We start from the raw sequence: 23,913 nt of genomic DNA on the forward strand, positions 1-23,913 counted from the left end.
GGTATCTGTCAAGTGGAACAAGACGCCCTGGCCTCTGCATGGGCTTTGTGCCGCAGCCAGCCTCTGACCTACCACCTCCTGGACCCTGGAAGCTGCATGCACATGCTGGGACCAGCCTTGTCCATGGGTTCCTGGGGCCCATGTGCTCCACCAGGGACCGAGGATACCTTTCGAAGAAGTGCGTCCGACTCCATGCCTTCCCACACTCGCCTTATGTGCTGATAGCACTGGTGCCTATCCGGAGGACTCTGTTCCTGTTCACATCGGGGCGGCCACAGCCGGTGACTGGCGTGGTGCCTTCTACCAATCCATGGTGGTACCTCTAACCTTGACCCATCCGAAGATTCTGGAGAATTTATAACTGAAGAAGCTTTAAAGGCACCCCCTTCACATAAAATCATCAAAAGGTGTGTTAAGGGTCAGTGAACAGAGTCAAAAGCCAGAAGTGAGACTGTTATGTGTACGGCTTTCAGCATATGATAAAAGAATAATTTATTGAGGAAAAGGTGTTGGAACAACTGGCTTTCCAATTGGAAAAAATAAAGGTTATAAGCTTTGTATGTAAAAAAGAAAACCATGAAAGGATTTGACGGCAATGAAGGAGTTGTGTTTGTAACTTTCTGGTTTGAATCCCTGTTAATAAGGACCCCAAAGCTGAAAAGAGGAGGAAACAAAGACAATCATTTCACCCACTGAAAAATTACAAGACAGTGGTGAAGGGGCCTGGCCGTGAGTGCCAGGGCATGCATGAGTCAGAGTTGTACTCAATAGCTTCTCAGGGTTGTTCTTCCCTGGTGAGAGAAAGTGAGGGCAGCCAGGGTATGAGACTGTACCTGGTCTGACCCAGCGGAGCCTGTCCTATGCACCCCCTGAGCCCTTCCAACATGTGCTCACCTGCAAGATGTGCTCCCTGTCTCCCTCCTTGTAGCAGCCTCCAACACACACACACACACACAAACAAATGAGCAAAGAACAGCAGGCTTTCTGAAGAAAGTCTGGAAATATCAGGAATGGGAAGTGTGAAAGGCCCTCCCTGTGGGAAGGGCCAGGGTTGCAGGACCTGGCTGTTGGGGGGTAATGGGGGATAGCCTTCTCTCAATGATGGAGATGTTCTTGGTCAAGACTCCATTTGTCCACATCGTACTGAGGGTGTCCTCACCCAGGAGCATGGTTTGTGAATGCCCAAGAAGCGGACAATGAGGGCTGCCCAGTAACAACGGGAACAGAAGGGATTCAGCCTGTAGGACTGCTGAAGTGACCTGCAGAAACTGACCCAGGCATCCCAACCAGAATACAAATGCCCTTTCAAAAATCTTTCTGTGGCAATACATAAGGCGCTGACAAGAATACATAAGGCAAGCTGACATTGCCAGAGTTCCAGTTTTTCATTGTTTATTTCTGTATTATTGGAAGTGTTTACAATGAGCATATGTTTTTATAATAAAATCTCAGATAAGAATAAAAGATAAAAAAAGAAAGAAGACAGGATAGAGAAATCTGGAAATTACGAATGTCATTGAAAAGAACTATTCAAGAGTGTAATTGAATTGTTTGCAACTCAATAGATAAATGCTTGAGGGGATGGATACCCCATTCTTCATGATGTGCTTATAACACATGGCATGCTTGTATTAAAACCTCTCATGTACCCCATAAACACATATACACCAACCTAGTATGTACCCACAAAAATTAAAAATTTTTTTTTTAAAAAATAATAATGCTAAGAATGTCAGTCCCCAAATGTCACATAGTATATGGTTCCGTTTATATGACATTCTTGACATGACAAAACTATACAAATGGAGAACAGATGTTTTGTTGCCGATGGCTAAAGAGGGGGTGGAGCTGGGAGAGGAGTGGATTTGGCTATAGAAGAGCAACATGAGTGATACTTTCAGTGATAGTCGTATTCTGTATCTTACTGTATCAATGACAGCATCTTAGTTGGGATATTGTACCACAGCTTTATAAGATGTTACCATTGTGGAAAATGGGAAAGAGTATACAGAGTTCTTGTTATTATTTCTTGCATATGAAATGTATGTGAATTGATGATTATCTCAAAATATTTTTTGTTTAAAAAAGATATAAAATAAAAACTAAAAGTACTATTTAATTAACAGAATAGATGAATTTTTAAATTGTAAATAATTAGAAGTTTTATTTTCACATAAGTCTGGGCTATTGAGGAAGATCAAATTAATTATAATATTTTTCAATCTATATTATGTACATGTGAATATACTGTGAATAAAACTGTGAATATACTACACCTTTACAAGCAATTTGAAAATAGAAAAGATCCCATTTACAACAGCATCAGAGATCTAAAATCCATCTCTCTTTCCATTCATCCAACCAACCATCTAATCATTCTAGGAATAAACATTACAAGATATCAGCAGGAATTACATAAAAATGCACTTTACTGATACTATGAGAGATTAAAAGGAGACATCCAAAGTTCCTGGATGTAAACTATATATGCCCTGAACATTTAAAAGTCCATTAAAAATTTTTAAAAGCAATACCATGGAAATGTCCTAATCTAACACGCTAGTATTTTATTTGTATTACTCCAGATCTAGCAAATGTGCCCTATTTCTCTTTGGTCTTTTTCATATGCCTTTAACCATATCAGAAATTTCCTGGAGTAAATCTAATTAGCTCATTTGTGATGAGTGTTTAAAAAGGAAGTATTTGCTGCCAAACATTTGCAGTTCCTAATTTTGCCCTGCTACTTAAAAACCTAGTAGTAACACTTTCAGGCATCATATTTAGAACAACTTGAGATGTGGGGGTCTCTAGATTCCTTTTAGGAAAATGAACTTGATATTTTACATATTTTAATATCCTTCACTAATTCTAATTCTATTCTAACTTACTTCAAGATCATAGTCTGACTTTTCCAGGCATGCCAAATATAATTTTCCTAGCCATGTGAATCATGCATACTGAACACTCAATAATTCATGCTAGTGGGAAAGGTATAGCAACTTGTGTTAATAAAACGTGAAATTCCTGACCAATTATGGAACATAGCTAATAATAGAGCAATGGTATCAGCTCACTTTCATCGGCTTGATGATAATAGGAAGCTGAGAATGAAAAAACATGGATGCCATTTACTCTTAATTATAACATACGATTCAAAAGAGAATCAAGTCCCCTATAAGATAGGAACAAGCACTGAGAGAAAGCATCTTCTTTTACTATTCAAAAGTACTGAAAAATGATAAATCCACTCCTAAGATGTTTACTAAAAATCTACCATGTACGAGTTTCTGTGCTAGTGTGCTGAAGATACTGAGCTGAATAAAGGTCTAAGTCTAGGGGGAAAATGCATAAATAGAGGGTAAAAGGTAGGATATGTTATAATATGTAATAGAAAATAGGTAGATAAACACTTTGAAGGCAAGGAACTCAGAACAACTAATTTTCCCTGGAGGGTTTCAGTAAATCTATACAAATAAATATACACTTGAGCAGGATCAAATTTAAGCAAAGGAAAAGAATAATAGGAGTGTATAAAGTACAAAACAGATGCATGGACAGGCAGACAGAACAGCAAGTACAAAGTCAGGAAGGAGCATATAAAAGTACAGGGTGTAGGGCATTCATGTGAAGAGGACAGTCAGAGATGCAGGCAGGGTGCAATGTGGTGAAAAGTTTTCAGCTCATACTAAGAGATTTGGGCCTTTTCTTGTAGGCAATAAGGAGCCCTGGAAGTTTTCAAGTGAGAAAGTAAAAGTAATTAGATTTGAATCTAGAGAAAATAATGTTAACGATAAAATTATACAGATAGATATATCTAATGAAATGGAGTGAAGAGAGAAAAAAGCCTGAAGAGGAGTTAAGGTTAGAATCACAGACAAGGCTAGAGAAGATAAAGTATTGGAGAAAGACTCTGGGGGATCAGTTCAGAAGCTGTCCAGGTGGCATACTTATAATATTAGGTAGTAGCAGTAGGTGACTGATATATGGGTTGCAGAGGTGAGTTTGGGAAAACTGCCAGGTTCCTAGCTTGGGCAGTGAAGAACAGACATAGAGAGATATAATGACTTTGGTTTCACATATTTTAGAGAAAAAAAGAAGCGTTTTTTTTCCCTAAAGTTGATACAGATAGACATATATATTTTGATGTAAATTGGTCAGAAAATTCAGGACATACCCAAGTGTCATTCAACAGATGTGATTTCTAGTTCTACCATCATGGTTGGTGTTCTGTGATTTTAATGAAATTGTTTAAACAATTTGGTCAATAGTTTCTATCAACCAAATAAGTATGATGCTACCTAACAGCACATTCATAGAAAGTTTGCAAAGTGCATAATGTGACTTAACAGAATTGTAACTTTTTAAAGCTGCTTAAAAGTAACTGCTATGTTGCAATAGAGTTTTATCAGACTAAAGCTCTTAGTGAATATGTAATGGTTGAATTTATCATCCCCTTTAAACAATAATTTAAAATATATCATGACAATTTTGGGTGAAATTTTTCTTAAAATACTTCTCTGCTTTATTTAGTCATGTGTTTTGAATATAATTTAACCTGGTGGTTTATCAATAAAAGTGATTTTGGCGGAACATCTGTGTTATGATGATTCAGTCTACTGACAGTTTGCCCCAATGCTACATGATCCAACTTGAAACTTATTTTCATTTAATCTGCCCAATTTTTCCAAAAGCATATCATGATTTTTTCAAACATATAGGCATTTGCCATTTTATATGTATTTTTCACTCATTCTTTATTATCAGGCTATCAGTATTTACATTTGCATTTTGGATGTGCTTAAGTCTAACAATACACTTTTTATTTTCTCCTCTAATGTACTGCAACAAAATTTTACAACAAGTCAACTATATGTAATACTACAAGTGTCAAGGAAAATACTTTTAGGTGCCCCTGCCCCCCTCTAAATAAATGCTCATGTTGGTGAACCGTTGATTTGGGTGATCATGGTATGCCCAAGTTTATTAAAGAATCTAGGCCTTAAATAGGAAACATTGGCTGATTCAACTTAACATAATGGTACAATTTTAATTTATGAACAAGTATGTAGTTGAAATATAAGGATATTATAGCTTTTTCGAAGCAGTTTATAAGAAATTTGGGAGGGGAGCATGATGTTAAAAAGATGGGCCATTAGAAGCCTGTAGCACTCATCCCCTTCACAATAACAGACAGAATAAAGAATAAACAACTACATTTTAATGAACATAACTGAAGCAGAGCACCACAGTGCATCAAAGGAATAACAGAAACTCTAGTGAGCCCAGAAGCTTGGAATAGCCACATCGAGAATGAAAGGAAACACTGGGTCTCTACCACTCTATGCCCCAACTGGTATCAACTAAGAACCAGGGATAACCTTTCCCTATGGCGAGGAGGTAAGGAAGAAGTTCCCAACAACCCCCGTCAATATCTTGAACACCTACAGACCTTACCACTGGGGTCCCCTATAATCTTCACAGGCAGTAACCTCACCTGAGAGAGCGGCCTAAAGTCCTCATAACTGTGCTCCCCCAGAGAAGCCAACACTGTACTCTGCCTTCTTTGGCCCAAGCAGCTACTACATTATGTCATCTTGGATAAAGAACTATGGCTGGATTGAGACTTGCTTCAGGGGTGAGTAGCCATGGAACCTCTTCAATCCTGAAGTTAAGCCATTACCAATGTACCCCTACCTGGTGGCCCAACCTCTCTAAGCCAAGCTTTGAACACTTGTTACATCCTTTTTTATGGGACAAAGTGGAAGTGGAGCCACTCAATCTACCCTTTCTTCTCTCTCCTCAGGCCAAAGCTAAAGCAATACCCTGTCTGCTGGGAACACAGTACTTTGGCCACTCAGAACAGTCACACTTTCCCTGTGCCCAAGTTGAAGCAGTGCCCTGCATCCCAAGAAATGGTTCCTTGACTACCAGCGTGGTCATGCACCACAGTACCTAAACTGAAGTGGTGTCCTGTATTCAGGGAAATGGGGCTTGGGCCACACAGGATAGTCACAATCTCCAGGTCTGAAGTGAAGTGGCATATCATCCCCTGAGGAATTGGTGCCCTGGCTGAGCTGAGCAGCTACGCATCTCAGGGCTGACCTGAAAGAATACCCGACATGCTATATAAACAGAGCAGAGGCTGAGCTGAGACACCCTGCCCTACAAGCCAAACTACTGTATTACACTGCTTCCTTGGAGTTGGACTACTCCCGTAGAATCTGAGATGCTGAGACTCCCCTCTCCCTAAGGAGTGAAGTCATTGCTGTGCTGTTCCCTGTCCCTTAGGGCTTCAATAACACCTGTGCTTTACCATTCTGGAGTACTTGCTGCCACTGCACTTGGCCTCACAGAGTCTGGGATACTACCGAGCCTCACAATCCCGGGGTCTAGAGTCACCTCATCACTTGGCACCTCATCTCTTGAAACCCAAGTTGCCACTGAGTGCTATTTGTGCAGGTTCCAAAATGGTAGCTGTACCCCACTCCCCAGCCCAATCCTTCAGAACACCTCTTCTTCTGCAGAGTCAGGCGAGTACTGTGCCCTTCTCCCCAACTAGAAGCACAGCTACAACCCGGCTCCTTGGACTCAAGCTGCTAGGGGCGCCTCAGAGACACAGACCGTGGCTCTGTGGGCAACCTACATCTAACCCTGCCACAGAGAGTGAACCTTACACAAGACCCAGGTGCCACACTCGGTTCACGAAACCCAGAGCCTAGGACCCCAGCCCATGGGCCCTCCAAGTGCTAGCACCAGGAACCCAGGGCTACTAAAGCTGTGTGTATGCTTTGTCAGACCCGACACCAAAAGAGATCATTTGAGCTATGTCTCTCAATTGTGGAAAAAATGATGAGAAAATTCCAAAAGCCTTTGACATCAAAGATATGACCAACCTTTGCTGTTGATATAGTTTAGTTCTGTGTCCCTACCCAAATCTCATGTCAAATTATAATCCCCAATGTTGGAAGAGGAGCCTGGTGAGAGGTTATTGGATCATGGGGCAGATTTCTCCCTTGCTGTTCTCATAATACTGAGTGAGTTCTCATGAGATCTCATTTATAAAAGGGTGTAGCACTTCCCCCTTCTCTCCCTCTTCCTTCTTCTTCAGTCATGTAAGACATGACTCCTTTCCCTTCACCTTCTGCCATGATTGTAAGCTTCCTGAGGCCTCCCTAGCCATGCTTCCTGTACAATCTATAGAACTATGAGTCAATGAAACCTCTTTCTTTAAAAATTATCCAGTCTCAGTTATTTATAACAATGTGAAAATGAATTAATACAGCGATCATGGTTGCTATCACAAACTTTTGTAGCCTAAGCCCCTGGGCTGCTCACAGTTATTGCTGACACTGAATGCAGCTGAAGAAGCAACATGGAAACTATACCACTGCACTTACATGAAAAGTGTCACCACCCCTTTCCCAACTGCAGATGAAAACATTTCTCGATACAAGCACTCTAGAAAGTTTGGACGAGGTAATTGCTCCACCACAGGTAGAATTATCAACACAAGCACACAAAGAAACGAAAAAGCAAGGAAATATGACATCACTAAAGGAACATAATCTCTCTCCAGTGACAGGCCCCAATAAAAAAGAATTCAATAAATATGATCTTAAGGAAGTTCAATGTGATACAGTAAAATACACATTGACAATCCAATGAAATCAGGAAAACAATTCACAAATATGAACATGAAATTGAACAAAGAGATAGAAATCATTAAATGAAACCAAACAGAAATCCTGTAGCCAAATAGCTAAAGCAATCCTGAGCAAAACAAACAAAGCTAGAGGCATCACACTGCCTGACTTCAAAATATACTACAAAGCTATAGTAACCAAAACAGCATGGTACTTTCCTAAAAACAGTCATATAGACCAATAGAACAGAGTACAGAATCAGAAGTAAATCCATGTATTTACAGCCAAGTGACTTTTGACAAAGATTCAAAAAACACTCAATGGGAAAGGGACAGTCTCTTCAATAAATGATGCTGTGAAAACTGGATAACTATATACAGAAAAATAAAACTAGACCCCTGTCTCTCACTATAGACAAAGATCAATTCAAAATGGATTAAAGCATTAAAATCCTAGACCCCAAACTATGAAAATACTAGAATAAAACATTAGTGAAATGCTTTAGGACATTTATCTGGGCAAAGATTTTATGAAGAGGATCTCAAAAGCATAGGCAACAAAAGCAAAAATAGATAAATAAGATTATATCAAACTAAAAAGCTTATGCACAGGAAAGGAAATAATCAAGAGTGAAGAGACAACCTGAATAATGGGAGAACATATTTACAAACTATTTCTACAACAAGGGATTAATATCCAGGATTTTTAGAAAGCTCAAACAACTCAAAAGCAAAAAATAAAATAATCCTATCTAAAAATGGGCAAATGAACTGAATAGACATCCCTCAAAAGAAGACATACAGATGACCAATGGACATATGGAAAAAGGTTCAATATTACTAATCATTAGGGAAATCAAATAAAAACCACAATGAGATATCATTTTACCCAAGTTAGAATAGCTATTATCAAAAATGAAAAAAAAAATAACAAATGCTAGCAAGGATGCAGCGAAAGCGGAATCTGTGTTAGTCTGCATTGCTGTAAAGGAATGCCCGAGGCTGGGTAATTTACAAAGGCCAGAGTTTCATTTGGCTCATGGTTCTGCAAACTATACAAGCAAGGCACCAGCATCTGTTTGTGGTGGGACCTCAGGAAGCTTACAATCATGGCTGAAGGTGAAGGTGAAGCTGATATGCCACATGGCAAGAGGAGTGAAAGAGAAAGAGAGGGAGGTTGCCAGGTTCCTTAAACAACGAGACTGCCATGAGCTCAATACCATGAGGAAAAGCAGTAAGCCACTCATAAGGGATCCATTCCTATGACCCAAACACTTCCCACTAGACCCCCTCCAACACTAAGGGTCATATTTTAACATGAGATTTGGAGGGGACACAACATCCAAACCATATCAGAGTCCTTTATACATTGTCAGGAGAAATGTGAGTCAGTACAGCCATTATGGAAAATAATGGAAAGGTTCCTCAAAAATCTAAAACTAGAACTACCATATGATCATCAATCCCACTACTGAGTATTTATCCAAAGGGAAGGAAATCAGTTTGTCAAAGAAATACCTGCATTATCTGCATTTCCATGTTTATTGCAGCACTCGTCATAACCATCAAGATATGGAATCAACCTAATGTCTGTCTTAGTTGGGGTTCTCTAAAGAGACAGAACTGATAGGATACGTGCATATTGAAGGGGAGTTTATTAGGAGAATTGACTCACATGATCACAGAGTGAAGTCCCACAATAGGCTGTCTGCAAACTGAGGAGCAAGGAAACCATTCTGAGTCCCGAAACCTCAAAACCAGGAAAACCAACAGTGCAGCCTTCCGTCTATGGCCAAAGGCCTGAGAGCCCCTGGCAAATCACTGGTGTAAGTCAAAGGACACAAAAGCTGAAGAACTTGGCGTCTGATGTTGGAGGGCAGGGAACACCCAGCATGGGAGAAAGATGAAGGTCAACAGTCTCAGCAGGTCTGTTCACTCCACTTTCTTCTAAATGCTTTATTCTAGCTGCGCTGGCAGCTGATTAGATGATGTCCACCTCAATTGAGGGTGGGTCTGTTTCTCCCAGTCTACTAACTTAAATGTTAATCTCCTTTGGCAATACCCTCACAGACACACCCAGGAACAATACATTACATCCTTCAAGCCAATCAAGTTGACACTTAATAGTACCCATCACAGTGTCCATCAATAAATAAATGGAGAAAGAAATGTGTTATGTGTGCACAATGAAATATTATTCAGACATGATAAAGGATGAAGTAGTGTAATTTGCTGAAACATGGATAAATTTAGAGGAATTATATTAAGTGAAATAAACCAGGCACAGAAATATAAATGTCACATGTTCTCATTCATATGCAGCAGCTGAAATTGTTGATCTCGTGGAAGTAGAGTAGAACAGTGGTTTCTAGTGACAGGGGAGTGTAATGGGGGTACTTTTGTGTCTATTAACCAGACAAAGGTTAGTTAATGGACACAAAGTATAGCTTGATAGCAGGAATAAATCTAGTGTTCTGTAGCACTCTAAGGTGACTATAATTAACAATTTATTATGTATTTTCAAATAGAAGAGAAAAGATTTTGAATATCCTCAACACAAAGAAATGATAAATGTTTGAGGTGATAGATATGCTGATTACTCTGATTTCATCGTTATACATCATAAATATATATCAAAGTATTACATTGTGCCTCTTAAATATGTATAATTATGTGTCAATTAAAAAATAATATAAAAGCGAAAAACAAAGAAGTTTGGGAGGTTGCTTATTAGGTAATGCTGGATAAGATCCAAGATTATACCAGCTAGTCCCATCAAGTGAAAGCTCTATGGTCTTTCCCTCCAGGACAGCTTGACCATAAGGGTACCAAGCTTCCCCTGCCCTTGCCCTGATATATACTCACAGGACAATTTGTGTTCAGTCTCTGATGGCCTGAAGCAAGATCCAGTTACCTGGGGAACCTGCTGTTCATAGAAATAAGGTCCACTCTCTTTTTGTGTGGCTTAACTTCATCACCCTCTGTCCACTCCTTTGGTCTAGAGGTTCCTCCCCTTTCTTCTTCACTGGGCCTTGGGAAAGTTGCACGGTAGCACCAAAGTTTGCTTTTATTTTTTATTGCATTTTGTGAGTCTGTTATCTCTCATTTAGAAGAAAAAGAACCGCATTAGTTTCACCCTAGCAAGTGGAAAGTTAGTACCTTAATAATATGTACATGCCAAAGTGGATGGAGCTCAATGAAAGAAGGAGTAAATCATTTCTGGAGGATATCCTCAGAGTTTTTTTCATCAGGAAAATGCACCAATCATGTCACATTAATTACAGCAGCTCAGAAATTTCTGATGTCATATAGTTGCCTGCTCTCTACCCACTATCCATTCTCTGTTCTTTCCAAAGCAAAGCACCTTAATCTTTTTTAAGGGAATACTGTGCCCAGCTAAAGTATCACATTTCTTAGTCTGCCTTTTATTTAGGTGAGGCCACGTGACTACATTCTGTCCAACGAGATGGAGATGTGTTAGAGGAGTCTTTGTGGAAGAGTTCTCAGAAAGGGGATGGGTGGCCAGAGTGTGCCTTTTTGCTTTTTCTCCAGCTACTTAGTTCATCCTGATATTTGGATATGATGGCAACAGGACCAACAGGACATCTAAATGTTCAAAGGATTCAATCATGATCATGACCATGTGCTAAGGATGATGTGGCAGAAAATTAGGTGGAGGCCAGGATATTGGTAATTATGGACCTCTTGTACCAATATGAAACTGCATACCTTCAGACTTAGTTATGTGAAATAAACATGAAACCTTGTAGGTTTAAGTCATGATCATGTTGTTTTCTTTTATATTCAGTTGATTCTAATTTTAACTGAAAACACTGGTTTTATCTCTCAATAAGTCCCATTGCTAGGGAGCTAAGTTAAACATAAATGAGATTTTACTCTTTGTTCTATTACTGTGTAAGTAGATGGGTTTTCCGTAAGAAGCCATCAGTGATGTATTAGTTTCTGAGTCTCTGATCTGGTCTAAATTGTCCAGTGAACTTAGCAATTGTTCCCCACAAAAAACTGATATTGGTTGAGTTTTCAAATCTAGATATTTTCAACTGCCACAATGATTAGTGATATTCCTCATAATTTATGTTTTATTATTAAATAATAAGACAAATTGATCACTTACACATGTATTTAAATTTGGAAAGATATCTAACCATTAAAATTCAGAGCCTCAGTTTAGCCTATTAAATACAAGAAGTGAATCAGGTAGGCTGCATCCAATGCCCAAGTGAGGGTTTAGGTGATAAAATGAAGTAAGTGATCAGGAGCAAATCATTTCATTTCCATGAGATTCTAGTCATATGAGCTGTTTGACCTACAATCTTCCTCAAAGCAGAGGCAAAGTTGTCCCTAAATCTGGCCCATTCTTCTAGCAACTCGCTTTTTCTACTATATCTATCAGGGAAGTACTTTCCTTACAATTTGTCAGATTCCTACACACTATTCTCCAGAGAACTCAAAGCATTGTTGAGAAAACTTCCCACTATTTCCCACTGACAGTCAAAGCTCTGGAGCCAGCCTATTTGGGTTCAAATCCCAGCTGTGACACTAAGGGATTGTGTGACCTAGAGCAAGGTATTTATCTTGTCAGTGCCCCATTTCTCTCATCTGTAAATCATGTATATTAATCTGTGAATTATAGTAATACACCCTCATTCAATGGTTAGGAGGATTTGAGGAGTTAATAGAAATAAACTATTCAGAGGAGTGTTTGGCTCATGATAAGCATTCAGTAAGAATTAATTTCTGTAGCTGTGCAAGAGAGAGAGGGAGCAGCACAGAAGACCACATGGAAGGCACAAAGAAGACAAAGGGGACAGTGGCAATAAACTCAACAAGTTACATTACAATTTTTCTAAGGAAGTCCAGAGAATTAGGGAAAGCAGAGATCAATTTCAAAGAGGAGTGGAGAGAATGGGTACCAAGGATATCATACACATTTTCACTTACATCTTTTAAAATGCACATCAAGGGGAAATTCACCAAAGATGAATCTAAAAAGTGAGTGTGGAAATGAGAAGAGGTAATGTAGTAGTCCGTTGTCATACTGCTATGAAGAAATACTAGAGCGTGGGTAATTTATAGAGAAAAGGGGGTTTAATGAGTCACAGTTCAACATTGCTAGGGAGACCTTAAAATCATGGCAGAAGGCAATGGAGGAGCAAAGGCACGTCTCACATGGCAGCAGGCAAGAGAGCATGTGCAGGGGAATTACCCTTTATAAAACCATCAGATCTCATGAAACTTATTCACTATCATGAGAACAGCACAGAAAATCCAGCCCCATGATTCAATTACCTCCCACCAGGTCTCTCCTACAACGTGTGGGGGTTATGGGAGCTACAATTCAAGATGAAATTTGGGTGAGGACACAAGCAAACTATATCAATAACTCCACCATTTTGAACTGATGGTTGTAGCAGTGGCAGAAAGGTATGGAGCATATGAACTGTTTGTTTGACAGAACAAGTGGATTGAGTTCTTCTCATCCCCCATGGTCTGCCTGCCTGAGTCACCTGGAAGCCACCAACAACTTAGAAACTGGCCACAATTTTCTAAAAAATATAATGGATTCTGAAGCAAGGTACTCAGAGAAATGCTGGAGCCAGCTTGTACAGGTCTGTGCAAGGCAATTGTGAGCATCTCTTTCTTACTGCATGTTCAGTAACATCACATTGGTATCTTGAAACTGGCCATGATGGCAGTATTTATGTCACAGAAATCAGCAAATGCTACAAATTGAGACTATTTTAATCACTGGGGGTGATACAGTTGTTAAATTGGCTGCAGTGTCTACTGTACTAGTTGAGGAAGGGGACTGTACACTGCTGCTGAAAATGAGTGGTGGGAACCTAGGAGCTCCTGAACAATGAGTCCTCACTGATGAGTAGCAAACCATAGGCTTTTAGGGTCAAGAGGGAAACCAGTGGCTCAGTAACCCAGTCCACACCAGATGCCTGAATTCCATCAATAACTACCAATATCCCTAGTGATGATGAATCTTTTATTTCACTGAAGTATTCTCTTTCACTTTCAGACTGTGCTAGTGTAATTTTCATAAATATTCTTAGCCTTGAGTTACTTGGTGGGGCAAACATCTTCTCTCCCTATATTTCACTCAGGCAGCTATTCTTCATGAGATATGCACTCATATTATCCATGCCTATGTTGAAAGAGGTGTTCTTACCAATTGGCCAATGCAAGATTTGCCGTCGGGACAGTAATCACCTCAGTAAACAAAAGCACATTTTGGGGAGAACAATTTTCTTGCTCACTTATAGTTCTTTTACCTGTTTTCACCCAGACCCTACTCAAAATCCCTTTTCTTTCTGTCATGTACTACTGAATGATTTTATCCAACCATATTTTAGTTTCTTATTGTATCCAGCCAGTTTCCTATAAAAACCTGCTTTTCCTCTTTCTGGTAATATCTTTGACTATAATTATAGTTAGACCATCCAGTTTCCATCTTCATTGATATATATCATCTTTGCCATCTCCATATTTTATTTAAAGAATGAATGTTTATCAATCCACCACTATAGGCGAAGAGGTTAAAAAAACAAGGAACTATAAGATATAGGCTCTACCTCCAGGAGCTACTCTATACTTATTTATTTATTTTGGTTTATTCCCAGATTGATAATTGCCACCACATTCCCCTTCTTCTTACTATATAGAGTTTTATTCTTTCTTGTTACTTCGGCTTTTCTTTCTTTTTTTTTTTTTTTTTTTTTTGGCCTTAAGCATCAGGGACATTTTATTATTCACCAAGCTTCAGTTTTAATGTGTAACTTTGTATGTCACAAATTCCTAATTTTAGTTCATTCTGATATGCTCTTCTATTTTCATCCTACCACCCACTTTTCATTTTAAAAAGATTTTAGATTTAGAGAGTGCATGTGCAGGTTTGTTACATGGTTATACCGTATAATGTTGAGATTTGGGCTTCTAATGATCCATTATCCAAACAGTGAACATAGTAACCAATAAGTAGTTTTTCAACACTTGCCCTCCTCTCTCCCTCCCCTCTTGGTATCTCCAGTGTCTATTGTTTTCACCTTTGTGTCCATGTGTATCTAATGTTTAGCTTCAATGTTATAAGTGAGAACATACGGTATTTGATTTTCTATTTATGTGTTAATTCGCTTACGATAATGGTCTGCATCTGTACCCATGTTGCTAAAAGGGACATGATTTCTTTCTTTTTAATGGTTGCATAGTATCACGTGGTATACATGTACCACATTTTCTTTTTCCAGTCCACTACTGATGGGCATCTGTGTTGATTCCATGTCTTTGCTATTGTGAATAGTGCTCTGAGAAACATATTGGTCAGGTGTCTATTTGGTAGAACAATTTATTTTCCTTTGGGTATATACCCAGTAATGGGACTGCTGGGTCAAAAAAAATCTCCAAACTGCTTTCCACAGAGGATGAACTAATTTGCATTCCAACCAAGAATGTATAAGCATTCTCTTTCCTCCACAATCTCATTAACATCTGTAATTTTTTGGCTTTTTAGTAATAGCCATTCTGACTGGTGTAAGATAGTGTCTAATTGTGGTTTTGATTTGCTTCTGTATCATGATTACTGATATTAAGCATTTTTCTTAAGTTTTTTGGCCACTTGTATGTCTTCTTTTGAGAATTATATGTTTATGCTTTTTATCCACTTTTTAATGGGGTTTTCTTTGTTGATTTGTTTAAGTTCCTTACAGATTCTGGATATTAGTTTTTTATCAGATGCATAACTCGAAAATATTTTCTCCCATTCTGTAGGTGGCTTGTTTAATCTGTTGATGATATGTTATTGTGCAGAAGATATTTAGTTTAATTAGGTTTAAATTGTCAGTTTTGGGCTCTTTTTGATTTTTGAGGACTTGGTCATAAATCCTTTGCCTAGGTGAACGTCTAAAAGAGTATTTCCTACTTTTTTGTCTAGGATTTTTATAGTTTGAGGTCTTACATTTAAGTCTTTAGTCCATTTTGAGTTAATTTTTGTATACAGTGAGAGGTATGGGTCCAGTTTCATTTTTCTGCATATGTGTAGACAGTTCTCCCAGCACCATTATTGAATAGGGTATCCTTACCCCATTGCTTATTTTTGTCAACTTTGTTAAATATCAGTTGGTTGTATGTATGTGGCTTTATTTCTGGGTTCTCTATTCTGTTCCATCAAACTATGTGTCTATTTTTGTACCAGTACCATGCTGTTTTGGTTACTGTAGCCTTGTAGTATATTTACTCTCCAGTAATGGGGTGCCCCCAACTTCTTCTTTTTGCTTAGGATTGCTTTGCTATTCAGGGTCTTTTTTGGTTCAGTATAAATTTCAGAATAGTTTTTTCTAATCCTGTGAAAAATGACATTGGTAGTTTGATAAGAATAGCTTTGAAGCTGCATATTGCTTTGAACAGTATGGAAATTTTAATGATATTGATTCTTCCAACCCATGGGAATAAAATGCCTTTCATTTTGTTTGCATTATCTATGATTTCTTTCAGCAGTATTTTGTAGTTCTCCTTGTAGAAATCTTTCACCTCCCTGGTTAGATGTATTCCTAGGTATTTTATTGTTATGTGTGTGACTATTGTAAGTGATATTGCATTCCTGAATTGGTTCTCAGCTTGAATGTTACTGGTGTATACAAATGATACTGATTTATGTACATTGATATTGTATCTTGGTACTTCACTGAAGCACTTTATCATGTCTAGGAGTCTTGTGGCAGAATCTTTTGGCAGAGGATTGGTTTAAAATCATATTGTTAGTGAAGAGATATAATTTGACTTCCTCTTTTCCTATTTGGATGCATTTTCTTTCTTTCTCTTGCCTAATTGCTCTGGCTAGAACTTTTAGTACTTTGCTGAATAGAAATAGAGACTAGACAAACTTGTCTTGTTTCAGTTCTTAGGTGAAATGCTTCCAGCTTTTGTCCATTCAGTATAATGTTGGCTGTGGCTTTGCCATGCATGGCTTTATTTTGTGGTGCTTTCCTTCGATGCCTAGTGTGTTGAGTGTTTTTATCATGAAAGAATGTTGGATTTTGTCGAATGCTTTTTCTGTGTCTATTGAGATCATCATGTGGTTTTTGTTTAAGGTTCTGTTTAGGTAATGCATATGATTTATTGATATGCATATGTTGAACCAACCTTGCATCCCAGGAATAAAGCCCACTTGATCATGGTGAATTCACTTCTTGATATGCTGCTGGATTTGGTTTGCTAGTATTTTGTTGAGGATTTTGTGTTTATGTTCATCAGGGATATTGGTGTGTAGCATTTTGTTGTTGTTTCTTTACAAGATTTTGCTATCAGGATGATAATAATTTCATAGAATGAGTTAGGGAGGAGTCTCTTCTCCCTGATATTTTGGAATAGTTTAAGTAATATCGGTACCAGCTCTTCTTAGTATGTCTGGTAGAATTCAGATATAAATCCATCTCTTTCAGTGCTTTTACTGATTGGTGGGTTTTCTTTACTGATTCATTGTCAATACTAGTTTTTGGTCTCTTCAGGATTCCTGTTTCTTCCTGGTTCAATTTTGGGAGGTTGTGATTTTAGGAATTTATCCACTTCCTCTCGATTTTCTAGTTTGTGTGCATGAAGATGTTCACAGTAATTTCTGAGGATCTTTGTATTTCTGTGGCATCTTTGTAATATAACCTTTGTCATTTCTGATTGTACTTATATGGATATTGTCTTTTCTTTGTAATCTAGCTAGTGGTCTATAAATCTTATTTATCCTTTCAAATCATGTCATATCATTTCATATCATTTTTTCAATTTTTTTTATTTTTCAATTTTGTGGGTACACAGTAAGTGTATATATTCATAGGGTACATGAGATATTTTGCTACAGGCATGCAATAAGTAATAATCACATCATGGAAAATTGGGTGTTCATACCCTCAAGCATTTATCCTTTGTTTGCATTATAATTAATACAAATATACACTTTTAGTTATTTTAAAATGTACAATTAAATTATTATAGATTAAAGTCCCCTTGTAGGTGCTATTAAATAGTAGGCCTTATTCATTCTTTCTAACTGTATTTTGGTATCCATTAACCAGCTCTACTTCCCCCTGTTTTTCCCCCAACCCCACTATCCTTTCCAGCCTCTGGTAACCATCCTTCTATTCTCTATCTCCATGAGTTCAATTGTTTTGATATTTAGATCCTACAAATAAGTGAAAACAAGCAATGTTTGTGCTTTCGTGCCTGGTTTATTTCACTTACTATAATGACCTCCAGTTTCATCCTTGTTGTTGTCAATGATTTAATTTTTTTCATGTCTGAATAGTATTCCATTGAATACAAGTGCCACATTGCTTGATCCATTCATCTGCTGATGGACACTTATGTTGCTTTCAAATCTTGGCTATTGTGAACAGTGCTGCAACAAACATGAGAGTGCAGATGTTTCTTTAACACACTATTTTCCTTTCCTTTGGGTATATACCCACCAGTGTGATTGTTGGAGTGTATGGTAGCTTTATTTTTAGTTTTTTGAGGAAACTCCATGTTGTTCTCCATAGTGGTTTTACTAATTTACACTCCCACCAACGGTGTGTGAGGGTCCCCTTTTCTCCACATCCTCACTAGCATTTGTTATTGTCTGACTTCCAACTTTTCATTTCATTGATTCTTTGCATGGTTTTTTAAGTCTCAATTTTATTTAGTTCTGCTTTGATTTTAGTTATTTCTTTTCTTCTTCTAGCCATGGATTTAGTTTGTTCTTGTTTTCACAATTCTTTTAGATTGAAGTTAGGTTGTTAATTTGAGATCTTTCTATCTTTTTGATGTAGGTGTTTGGTACTGTAAACATTCCTCTTAACACCACTTTTGTCATATCCCAGAGGTTTGGGTATGTTATGTCTCTAGTTTTATATGTTTCAAAGAATGTTTTGATTTCTGCCTTAATTTCATTGCCTACTCAAAAACATACAGGAGTAAGTTGTTTAATTTTCATGTGTTTGTGTGGTTTGGCAAGTTCTTCTTGTTATTGATTTCTATTTTTATTCCAATGTGGTCTGGGAAGATGCTTGGTATGATTCTGAAGTTTTTTAATTTATTGAGACTTGTTTTATGACCAAGCATATGGTAATTCTTAAAGTATGTTCCATGTGCAGATGAGAAGAATGTGCATTCAGTGATTTCTGGATGCAGTATTCTGTAGAGGGCTGTTGTGTACTTGCTTTTTATAGTCTGTGGGCTACATACTTATATGTGCTTTTGTGGAAGCAAGTATTCTTTAATTTCCATGTTTAGAACTCCCTTAAGCATCTCTTGTAGGGCTGGTTGGATGGTGAAAAATTCCTTTAATGACTGCTTGCCTGAGAAAGACTTTCTTTCTCCTTCATTTATGAAGCTTAGTTTGGCAGGATATAGAATTGTTAGCTGGCATTCTTTTCTTTAGGAATGCTAAAAAATGGGCCCCAAATCTCTTCTGGCTTGTCATGTTTCTGCTGAGAAGTCCACAATTAGGTTGATGGATTTCGCTTTATAGATAACACGAACCTTTTCTTCTAGCTGCTTTTAAGATTTTTTTTCTTTCACATTGATATTGGATAGTATGATGACCATGTGCCTTGTGGATGGTCATCTTTTATAGTATCTTGCAGGAATCCTCTGGATTTCTGGTATCTGTATATTCATCTGTCTAGCAAGCTTAGGGAAATTTTTCCGAATTATATTATCAAATGTGTTTTCTAAGTTGCTTACTTTCTCTTCTCTCTTAGGAATGCCAGTAAGTCATAGATTTGACCAATTTGCATAATCCTATATAGCTTGAAGGCTTTTCTCTCTTTAATTCATTTTTCTTTAATTTGTCTGAGTGGGCTGATTTAAAGGATTGATTTTTGCGCTCTGAAATTCTTTTTTCTGTTTGATATAATCTGTTATTAAGGCTTCCAATCATATTTCAAATTCCTGTAGTGAATTTTTCAATTCCAGGAGTTCTGGTTGGTTCTTTTTAAATATAGCTGTGTAATTTTTCAAATCTTGGATTGCTTTTCTGACTTCTTTGTGTTGCATTTTCACTTTCTCTTGGATCTCATTTTCTTTGCCATCCATATTCTGAAGTCTGTATCTGTCATTTCCAATATTTTATTCTGGTTAGTATCCATTGCTTGAGTGATAGTGAAATCCTTTGGAGGGAATGAAACATGCCGTTTTTTTGTATTTCCAGAGTTCTTGTGTGGGTTCCTTCTCATCTGAGGAATCTGATGCTTTTTTTTTTCTTAATTTACTATTGGATGGAGCTTCTTGATTTTTTAATTTTGTTTTCCCTTGGAGTATGATTGTGGTGTATATTGTGTATGGTCTGTTATTTTTGTTTCTGTGTGCTCTCAAGGTGCTGGGGCTGTGTACAGTTTCTTTGGTTGTAAATAAGTTTGTGCAGTGGCTTTTTCAGACATTGCCTGCAGCAATACATTTTTATTTGGTGGTGTAATTCAGGCTGCATTCCAGTAAATGGCACCTAAGAGCAAGAGCTGAAAGGTAGGGGTGGGCATGGAGGCAATGGAGAAGCATGAAAAACACCCTCCATCAGCGCGCAGTTTACCTTTAGTGGGAGTGAAACCACTGTAGAAGCCAAGAAGTGGTCTCGTTCAGTCCATGCCCCCTAGGGCTGATGGGAAGAGCTACTGCCAACTCTACAACAGTGCCTTGAGAAGGGGTCAGGGGACAATAGATGCCCCCTTCTCCACATCCATTCCCACCAGGGTTTGGTGGTGCCACCTTTGGCAGCTGGTCCCACGTTCATGTTTCCTTTGACCCAGATAGGGCTTTGGTAGGCTGTGTTTCCCTCTTCCCTAGGGGCAGACCATTCTGAGAGTTAGATCTCCAGGGCTCTGGGAATCACCTCCCTTCTGCTCTTTAGAGCTGATGGGGCACTGTCCCCCAAGTGACTGAGGGAGTAGGCTATGATGCCCATCAATGACACAGGCAGGCTGGTTCCAGGTCACAAAACTATTCCTGGCTGCAAGTTTCAGTGCCCGGGGGAAACCTTGGCTTAAGCAGCTTTCTCTCATAGCAGTTCTAGAGCAGGAGAGAACCTCCAGTCCTGTGACAGGACAAAGCCTAATTCCTTTGCCTATTACTGGGGCACTCAAAGCTCAATTCTGGTTGTGGGGTCCCTTCCCTTGCTCCACAGCAAATACTGAAATCTCTAGTCTGAGACTAAAATGCCTGTTGTGGCCACTACTACACGGTCATCAATGTCTGACTTTGTATGAGCCTAGATTAAAAATGGCATCCTTCCCTCAGTCCCAGGTCTGAGAAAATGCCTGCAGCTTTTCCTAGTGTCTTTCCTTCTCTCCATCTCTCAGCTTCCCCCAAGTTAGCTCCAGGGGTTGGGAGAAACAGAGCATTTTCCCTTGACCTGGGTTGCACAGATCCGTAGTGAAAAGGTGAGTCATAGAAGGAAACTGTGTGTTCCTTTCATGGGCTTCACTCAAAATTATCAGCTAAATGCTGTCCCAGAGGCTGCTTACTCACCTTCTCCATCCCAGGGTCTGAATAGTCCTTCACTATTCCAGTGAGTTCCCATTTTCCTTCTTGAATTAAAGGTCTCAGAGTTAGTCTTTATACATTATTTTGTTCTTTTCAAGTTGCTGAGGCATACTAAAAGCTTCTAATCCTACATCTTGGAGAAAAACAAAACTTACCATTTTTCTAAAGCCAAATTTCCCTTGTTCTGATTTGAGAGTATCAACTTACCCTATTTATCTTTAAAAACTACTGCCTACAGAATTTGGCTTTACCCATTTGTCTATTTACCGATGTATACAGTTAGCTGTCTGACTTTTTATCTATTTATAGATGGTTTTTACAAAATGGTCTGGCAATATGAAGTGTCCAAATGTGATAAAAAGAAGCAGTTATATATTTTTTAAAAGACACAATCTGTAAGTGTTATCTGCCTCCAAGAAGATGCAAGCCATTTTACTCATATCACATTTAGCCCCAACTCTAATTGACGGCTTAAGTACAGACAGAATTTCTCTCTATCAGTAGATGATGCTTAAAGGGTTAAAAAAAAACTGGAGGATCTGCTGTTTATAACTGGCAGGAAGGCCCAGGTCATAAGGTAACTAATTTGCAGTATTCTCACTCTCAGAGTCTGCATTTGCTTCTGAAGAGCCCCCTTCTGCTACTTCTAGAACTTCTCTGATTAACTTAGAAGTCAATCCTGTATTTGAGGTGTATTCCATACTCAATGAAAACAATATTTGCAGGACTACAGAGGGGCAAATTGCTAGGCTTGCTGAGCTCATCTCCAGCAAGGCTAGTGTGACTAATTCTAAACACATTCTTGAGAGTGAGGAGAAAGTCATCAGATAGCTTCAACTTGGAGACCTTTCTAAGATTCTAGATCCCAAAGAAGTTTGAGAATGAACAGTATGAAAGGCAAATTAAATAAAATGAGAAATTGATTAAAAAACAAATGATGTGAAGCCTGAGAAATAAAAATGAAATCCTAAGCACCAAACTGACTGAACAGAACTCCTCTTGGCCAAGGAGACCCCATAGTAACTTTGAAAACTGAGTTATCAGCCATGCTGGGATGGGAGGTCAGACACCCCTCATGATACCCCTCCCTAACTGTTCTTATGTTTTCTTCTCTAAGGGATAAACAGAACACAGCCCTTCCACCACTAATATCAACCAGCCACATGACTGCTGCCCCTCTCTTTTGAAGTTTCAGCAAAGCTACCAACCAGCATTTCTTCCTGATAAGAGACTACCAACCAGGGAGTTGGCTGGCAAGATGGCCAAATAGGAACAGCTCTGGCCTGCAGCTCCCAGTGAGATCAACACAGAAGGTGTTTGATTTCTGCACTTCCAGCTGAAGTACCTGGTTCATCTCATTGGAACTGGTTGGATAGTGGGTGCAGCCCAAGGAGTGCAAGCCAAAGTAGGATGAGGTGTCGCCTCACCTGAGAAGCATAAGGGGTCGGGGAATTTCCCTTCCCTGACCAAGGGAAACTGTGGGGGACTGTGCCATGATGAAAAGAGCACTCCAGCCCAGATACTGGGCCTTTCCCACAGTCTTCACAACCTGTAGACCAGGAGATTCCCTCTGGTGCCTACACCACCAGGGCCCTGGGCTTCAACACAAAACTGGGTGCCATTTGGGCAGACACCCAGTTAGCTGCAGGAGTTTTTCTTTTCATACACCAGTGGCACCTGGAATGCCAGTGACATAGAACTATTCACTCCCCTGGAAAGGGGGCTAAAGCCAGGAAACCAAGTGGTCTGGCTTAGCGGGTCCCACTTCCACAGAGCCCAGCAAGCTAAGATGCACTGGCTTGAAATTCTCGCTGCCAGCACAGCAGTCTGAGGTCGACCTGGGATGCTCACTCAAGCTTGGTGGGGGGAGGGGCTTCCACCATTGCTGAGGCTTGAGTAGGCGGTTTTACCCTCACGTGTAAACAAAGTCACTGGGAAGTTCAAACTGGGCAGAGCCCACCACAGCTCAGCAAGGCCACTGTGGCCAGACTGCCTCTCTAGATTCCTCCTCTCTGAGCAGGGCATCTCTGAAAAAAAGGCACCAGTGCAGCAGCCCAAATCAAGGACTTATAGATAAAACCCCCATCTCCCTGGGACAGAGCACCTGTGGGAAGGGGTGGCTATGGGCACAGCTTCAGCAGACTTAAAAGTCCCTGTCTGATGGCTCTGAAGAGAGCAGCAGATCTCCCAGCACAGCATTCGAGCTCTGCAAAGGGTCAGACTGCCTCCTCAGGGGGGTCCCTAACCCCTCCCTGCCACGTGTCTCCTGACTGGGAGATACCTTCCAGTAGGGGTCGACAGACACTTCATACAGGAGAGTACTAGCTGACATCTGGCAGATGCCCCTCTGGGATGAGGGTTCCAGAGGAAGGAACAGGCAGCAACCTTTGCTGTTCTGCAGCCTCCGCTGGTGATACCCAGGCAAACAGGTTCTGGAGTGGAGCAAACAACCTCCAGCAGACCTGCAGCAGAGTGGCCTGTTAGAAGAAAAACTAACAAACAGAAAGGAATAGCATCGACATCAACAAAAAGGACATCCACTCAGAGACCCAATGTGAAGGTCACAAATATCCAAGAACGAAGGTAGATAAATCCATGAAGATAGGGAGTAACCAACAAAAAAGGCTGAAAATTCCAAAACCAGAACAACTCTTCTCCTCCAAAGGATCACAACTCCTTACCAGCAAGGGAACAAAATCGGATGGAGAATGATTTTGAAGAATTGACAGAAGTAGGCTTTG

Source organism: Macaca nemestrina, chromosome 2 (assembly GCF_043159975.1).
Source record: "Macaca nemestrina isolate mMacNem1 chromosome 2, mMacNem.hap1, whole genome shotgun sequence".
NCBI lineage: Eukaryota > Metazoa > Chordata > Mammalia > Primates > Cercopithecidae > Macaca > Macaca nemestrina.